The sequence below is a fragment of the Hakea prostrata genome, chromosome 1 (assembly GCF_041222555.1).
Source record: "Hakea prostrata isolate BN-2017 chromosome 1, UWA_Hpros_2, whole genome shotgun sequence".
Lineage (NCBI taxonomy): Eukaryota > Viridiplantae > Streptophyta > Magnoliopsida > Proteales > Proteaceae > Hakea > Hakea prostrata.
The window spans coordinates 74,957,442-74,965,481 of NC_142600.1; positions in this window are offsets into that span (position 1 = coordinate 74,957,442).

The following is an 8,040-nucleotide window of genomic DNA, read 5'->3' on the forward strand; positions in this document are numbered from 1 at the left end:
GTAGCAAACAACTTACTACCAGCCCCCCTGGAATTCCATGAAAGAATATTCATAAAGAACTAGATAGAGTTGAGATTTGTAACATCTAATAACATATCATTCTTGGAGAAATGAGACTGCTTCTCTACTTGCTGTGTCACATCCCGCCCCAAATCCACCCAGGGGGTACCCTATTTGGGTTACTCGGGAGTGATCCACAGCCCAACAGATCCAGTTTAGGAACGATCATATCCACTTATCACAATAATGTAATCAAAAGCAAGAACAAATTATAGTATTCAAGTAATTTAATAATAAAAGTTAAGAAATGATCACAAAAGGATCACAAAGAACATCAGAGTGCGGAATAACAAGTACCAAATCAAAAGACAACTATAGAGTATAGCGGAAATATACTCTACAACGTGTGCGGAAGGTAGATCGAAATAAGGTAAATGTTACAACCAGATTTTCAAAGAAGGGAAATAACAAGGTAAGCAACTAAGTTATAGTTTCTTCTAACTTATACAATGTCTCCTTAATAACATAATCAAAAGAAATTAAGCCAGGCCGGGTCTACTTCTGACAAATATGGGTCTTGAATTGATAGCCTTCAACGATGTAGTCACCGTAGCCAAAGTGGTATGAGTCACCAACTTAGTCCTCCAAGTGTTGACCATCACAGTCAACAGTAGTAGTACCTGCAGAAAAGTCTAACAAAATATGTTGCAAAAAGGAGTGAGTTCAAAAGAAATCAACAAGGAAAGTTATTCCATAATAACATAAATCATATGATGCATAGCATAGCATGATGCAATATGATATGAGACATATGATGCAAACATGAATTTAACTCTAGGTATGCTGGTCTCTATGGTAGACATGCTTTAAGTCATAGCACCATACTTCTTTAGGTAGTCTCAGTCACTCATCACCGGGGGGAATTGGGTTCTGCATCCCTCTCGGACAAATCCATGGTTAGGGGTTTTGGTCACCACTCTCTCACATCACCATTGGGTCTAAGTATTGGCGCATGTCAAGGTATAGCCTAGCCCAATGCAAGTCATCTACTTAATCATATCATGTCAGTTCCAGATACGTCCATTCCTCCCCTCTCGGGATCCTTTCCGGTATCCTTCACACTAGAGTCACGGATATTACCCACCGGACTCATCAACCCTATTGGTCATCCACAAATAGTAGACGGGAAGCTCTCACGTCCCCTCACGGATCATTTCACCGGTCTTGAGCGCCTGTTAGCCCAAGTCTAGCCATTTGCAACCCTACCAATAAATGGCCCCTTTCAGGTATCCGCAATGCAATTCATGTCCTCTCACGGAGTGGTTACCGGTCTTGAGTGCCCACAAATCCACACTACTACCACGGGTCGTTCGGTTTCAATGCCCTTCCGATTCGGGTCTGATATGACAGGGGCATCCTAACCATACATCTAGACAAGTCCTATGTATGTCATCCAATGATCCAGGAAAGCGTTGATGGGCATCTTCGGAGAACATTCCATACTATTCCCTCCGATGTCCAAGGACAGAAGTACCAGTAGGGCACTCCCCAATCCCAAATCATACCTAAGCAATCACATGCTTATTTCCATCCATTACATATCAACAATACATTATCATATTGAAAACATGTCATAACATCTCATAATACAGTGTATAAATAAATGACAAGAATGAGTAAACATGATAAACCAAGTAATTAAGCATGGTGCTATTGTCATAAGGTAACTACAGTAGTCCTATGATGTCTAAAATCAATTAATAAGTTAAGTCTACTAAGTTACCAACAATAGTGTAAAAGTCATACAGTCTATGTTATATGGCAATAACCGTCCTTACCTCAAATTGTGAAGAAGATGATCCGAAGTCACAAGAGAATGGTCCAACTATAGTCTTAAAACCCTAAACAAACATATATGAAGGATTAGAGAAGAAATCAAAACAATCGGAGATCGAACGGATCAAAACTGGGCAAAAGTTTCTGACAGCAACCTTGTTGGTCGATACATTGGGTCGATAGTATCGACCAACAGGTATCGACCAAAAGAATTTTGGACAGCAAGCTGGCTTTTTGGGTTTTGGCTCAAAATTGGTCTTCCGGGTCTCGGATTGATATGAAACTTGGAGGGATGCTTAAGAACAGTAGCAGGAGACTACGTAGTAAGAATTAACATGATCCAATGGTCGGATTGAAAACCCCCAATTTGAGGTCCTAGGTTCAAACTTGCAAGACCCATGTTCTTCAATGAAAACCATTACAATTGCAAGAGAACTTAGGAATTGAATTAGGGAAATGATGGGCAGTAAATTAGAGTACATACTAACATATAATCAGACCTATTTAAAGAAATCAGATTAGGCAAAGGATTCATGTTTTTATGAAGAAAATCATAGTAAGAAGGCAAGAACATTGTGCATAATAATCATAGCATGAATATGATATGAAAGGGTTTATTCAAAACAAAAGAGGTTGTAGAAGGGGTGGTTGCAACGTTGCAGCACCTTCTTCCTAACCTCAGCAGCAAAAGTAGGAGTAATTTGGAGTAGGTTAGAGAAGGGAGAATAGATTACCAATGACCTGGAAGAGGAGCCGGGCCTGGTGGGAGTTTCTCACGGAGTTTCCCCTTGCATCAACACCAAGCTCTCCCCACCAGTTTCTTCCTTATCAGGATGAGGCACATAACATGATTCTGAAAGCATCTTTAAGGTTCTGTCACTTAGAACATTTAGGTCAAGTGAAACTGCAGAGGTTGGTTGCTGTTCTTGGGGGGCGGGGTCATTAATAAGCAGCTTCAAAAGAGAAACATGTAGAAGGTGAACAATAGGATTTCTTTAAGCCTTAGACCCACCAATGAACTGGAGCCGCAACTCCTCCTTGGAGGTCTAATGATTTCAAAGAGAGGAATAAATAGAAATGTTGGACAGCAAGTTCAGGGTTGTGGCAAAGGCAGCTTGACCAGCAACAATAGCTCGACTCAGTTGGGCATTTTCACGAACATGATCAAGGAGTTGCTGAATCTTAAGGTGCTGCAGAGATTCACCAGCATCAAGTTTCTGGGTTGAGAAAGATCTGATGATGACAGAGCTTGTAAGGGTTTTTCCAGCGTGGAGAAACAGAAAGCCATACCATAGAGACTTGATGGTGGTTCAGTGCTCGAACTGCATTCACAACTGTTCAACCAGCAAGTGCTTGGTCGTGGGTTTGGAGAAGTCCTTGGGCTGTGGCTGCTGAAGAATCAACTGTGGTGACCGAGCTTCATAGTCATCAGAGGGCCATAAATCTTTGCTAAATCAGTGAGTGACTTGCTGGGTTTGTGTTCTGATTCAAGATAGGGGTTGGAGAAGAAGACAAGGTAGAAGGTAAGAAGTAGAGAAGGCCGTAAGAAGTAGAGAAAGATGAGACAGAGAAGAAGGTTATAAGAAATAGGTTTTCTGATATCTCTCAGCTTAACATGTGTAGTAAGGTTGCAGCACCTTCTTCACGAACTCAGTAGCAAGAACAAGATGAGGTAGAAGTAGATTAGAGAGAGTGAGAGATTACATACCTTGGAGAAGAGATTAGAGAAGAGAGACAATGATTCTTGAAGAAGATCAACATCCAAGCCAAGAAGGAGGCTTAGAGGAGCTTTCCCACGTTCTCAGATGTTGAAATGAGTGAAATAATGATTTAGGTTCGAGGTTTCACTTATAAAGGAGAAAGGAATATCCAAAAAGCACCTTTTTCACGACTTTGGGCTTGTTGGTCGTTACCTTTGGTTGATAGTATCGACCAATAGTATCGACCAACAGCAGTTTCAACAGAATTCTCAGGAATAGTTCAGCAACTTCGAACAGGGATTCGGAAGGCTATACAAGGTCAAATTGAGTGAGGTTTTATCCTACAAGTCAATAAAGAAGTCTACTTTCCAGAAATACCTTTGGATAAACCATGGGAGTTCATTAGGTCTACCAACTAAGCTCACCTTCTTTGATGCGCAAGCAGGATTTGCCAGACATAGTTCAGCAACTTCGGACAGGGATTTGGAGGGCTATATGGGGTCAAATTGGGTGGGGTTTTCTCCTACAAGTCCATCAAGAAGTCTAGTTTTGGGAAATACTTTTGGATTGTGCACAGGTGCTCATTAGGTATTTCAACTAATTCACCCCTCTTCGGTGCGCAGATTCAAAACTAACACTGACAATGCTCTCAAGTGAGGGACATCATCGTCAATGTCCATGGGCTTGAGCTCCGACACCAAATCATCAACCAAAAGGGTATACAAGGACTTTTCCCACCACTTCGGGTCATTGGATCAACAAACAATACAAATTCCGGGCCGGGTCAGGGTAAGGATAAGGCCGGACATGGCCTCCTAAGGCTTTCAAGGATAACAACAATGAAATCAAGGTCCAACTTCAAGGTCTAACATTAAACAAGTCTTTCTTTATCCCAAAACAAATAGGGTATCCCGGGCTAGGTTTGGGCTGGATGTCACATGCTATATTTCTTCAATCAACATATCGGTGCCTGATTCTTCATTTGGAGGTTTCCCTAGTTCCAGTATTAGGGTGAGTTGGCCCGCTGGATCAGCTCAATCAATATCAATTGGGATGGCAATGTTGTTCACAATATTTGGAGTCATGTTCTCCTTTTCTCTCTGTGATATTTTGTGTTCATCTCGTTCAACAACTAGCATGTTTTTCATATTTTCAATCCGTGTTTTTGCACATTGCACGTCTTCTAGGAGAGTGTAGCTGATTCCTTGTTGCATTTCTGAAATTTGCACATTGGGCCCTGCCACTTCCCTTGAAACATTTACTAGATTCAGATTTCCTCTCCATGTTGGACTCCTATTAGTGGTTTCTATATTTCGATCATTAAGTTGGATTCTAGTTTGCCACGTGGCATGTACTACATGTGCCACCTTTAGTGTGTTAGGTTCCCCTGCTTCCTCTATTGCTAGTGCGTCAAACCTAGAGCCGGTGCCAACTCTACCACTGCTTCCAACATGTTCATGACCCTGACTATCCCTCTTTAGTCCACCACCTATATCTTCGGCGTCATTGCTAGGGTTCCCGTGGATATGCTTCTTGTATTTTGGCTTTTGTACATGTATGCAAGGTCCATAGGTATTTGCTGGAATCTTGTTTATAGCTTGAGAAATATATGTTGCCAAATCATCTTGTATATGTGTCCATCAAAATTACTTTATTCAGTATTTCCATAGTCACTGGTAATTGTAGTACATTGTTCTTGATGATGTTTGAAACCACCACATCCATAGCATAACAGATTCAAAGATTCATAAGGGATATGATGTATGCGGCCCTTGGGCCTGGATTTGGGTAGAACATGTTTATCAAATCTATTTCAATACATACCCAAGCAAACACCTCGAATTGCTTGCACTGTTGTGGTATCGATTTTGATGCCATGATTCTTGAGATGTTCCAACATTTCTTGAATTCCATAAGGGATTATCACCCGGAATATGTCTCTTTGACATGGAGAAAATTATGACCTTCATGTTAAAGGAAAGTGATGATGTATCCGTTGATCTTCTTTCCCAACTCTTAGGCAAAAACTTGCTAAGAAAGTAATTGGGAACTGTGTTTCTACGCTTAAACGGGATATGATTCACCATGAGACGTCTCGGTTGTTGCTACTTAATGCAATGAAGCCATGGCAAATGCATCAGGTGAACTTCCTGCAAATGAGAGCAAATCGTTGGGGAAGTCTGGATTGAAAGCCACTTGTTCTGGAGGTCTTGCAGCGGATAGGTCTTCCCAATCAGTGACGAGGAATAATGATGCTCAAATTGGAAATGGCGATTCTTTAATTCCGAGATTCCCCCAGAAGAAGCCTGGATACACCCGTCATATTACTAATCAAGCTGAATCTAATGATAGAGCACTGAAGATGGTGGTCAAACCAGAAGCACGGCCAGATCAAGCTACACTGAAAACAAGAGGTAGGTGACTTATTTTTTGATGATTTCTGCACAAGGTTCTATTGGACATATTATTCTATTCTGTGTAGAATCTTCCATTATACTTTTTCTTTGTTTGTTAAGTTTCTTTCACTAATCTTTTATTGCTCTAGATATTTAATTGCGTTGTATTAGGATATTAATGTGGATCATAAGCTCATATGCACCCCTAGAAACATGTGACAAATCAGCTCATCAAGGTTGTGGATGCCGACTGCTGTGAAAGGCAGCCTAATCCTCTGATGTTTGAAGCTTTTGTTGGTTCATTGGATGGCCTTGCTCTAAAAACAAGCATCAATGAAGAAGAAAAAAAAAAACAAAAAGAAAAGTTTCATTACCAACATATGCCTTCTTTGGGAATTCTTCCTAGAATGTCTCCTTGGCTCATCAAGTAGAGAAATTTAGTCTTGATGCTGTGACAGTTATAGAAAGTATAATTTATTTCAATTAGGTAGCTCCTACTTTCAGTTTGCTACTATTTTGATCGCTTAGCTTTTATTTTGTGATTTCTAGATTTTTCAATTTCTATCTTGGAAACCTCTGGCTAAGCTATAGACAGCTCTTTCTTTGTAATAAAAAATTAGAATTGAAGTAATTGATTTTGTGTCCTCGTAACTTCAGTTTTGCAGTAAAATCCATGTTCAACAGCTGTGATAGCTGTAGTGTGATACCTAAGACTGAGATACCCATCCCTTACTCCTTTCTTTTTATATTTTTTTAGTTTATTATTTTTTCTAATCTTTTATGTTCTTACTTCTTATGTAAAGAGGGGGGGGGGGGAAGAGAAGAACAAAAAATTTTCATTTATATTCTGTTCATCCGTATTTTTTTTTGGATGAACAAAATTTATCCTTATTGTTTTGATCCTGGCTGCAATTGATCTAGCAGTGGTTTCCCTGGTTTGAGTTTGAGTTTTGTATTAATCTTGAAGATCTTTTTCATGGAAAAATCTTCTCCATTGCTTTTATATTTTAATCTTGTATTGACAATGGAATCATTCACAGAACTATGGTCACAAAATATTGTTTCCTACATGGCATCTGCAGTTAACTGGACTTTGATCTTCTGAGTTAATCACTGCAGCCATGAGCAGTGGGTTTCTTTCCACTGCACTATCATACCCATGTGCAGGTCCTTATATGGCCACATCCAGTGGTTTTCTGGCAATTGTAATCTCTTGAGACTTTCTCCCTTATTTTATTTTACATACATAACCTTTATTCCTACTTCACCATATCTGGAAACTGAGTTTATGGGTTTTCAATTTCATTTCATTGGCTGACATTGAATACAAATTTAATTAGAAGCATTTTAGGCAGTTTGAGGATCTGTGAATCCTCACATAGTTCCCCATGTAATGAATCATATCTTTTCCAGTTAATTCTTTTTGGGTCTAATATCTGTCTCAGTCAATCTAAAAGCTTATGTTTATTTAATTTCTACTATTTTGCTGCAATTTGTCATAGTTTGGAGTGAATCAGGAAATTCTTTAGGATGATATCATTATTGTCTAATCATTTGATGTTTCTCCACCACAGAGAAGTTTTGGCAGTTCCAATGACAGAGGTACTTGTTAAACTAGATCTACTGCCTGCTACCAGTGGATACGCAATCAAGACCATAAACTAACTTTGTTCCTTTTATGTTTTTGTAGATTTTTCTCCTGCATGGGTTGATGCTGACGAGAGATTGCCTTCGATTGAAGCATGGAAAAATATATCAAAGATGAAAGCAGAAAACAAGTAGGACATTTTGAGCTTCTTTTCTTGAGTTCCTTCATCTAAGTTAGCACATCTATTTGGTGAGGTTGCTTTGACTTCTAAGAGTGAGTCTCAGTCTAGTGTTATGATTGCTGATTCTGCCATGCGAACGTTATTAAGTACAATCCTTATGATGGGGCCAAGACAATAGCAACGTTATAACTAGTCCTCATGATTTATGGACAGACATTTTCAACTACACTACAATGCCCTGGGCAATCTATTATAAAAAACTTCAATGTTTTAGGCTCTCAAATTTTACCTCCAGCCTTCATTTGTCTGTCTGAAAACTGGCAATAATGCCCTGAATCT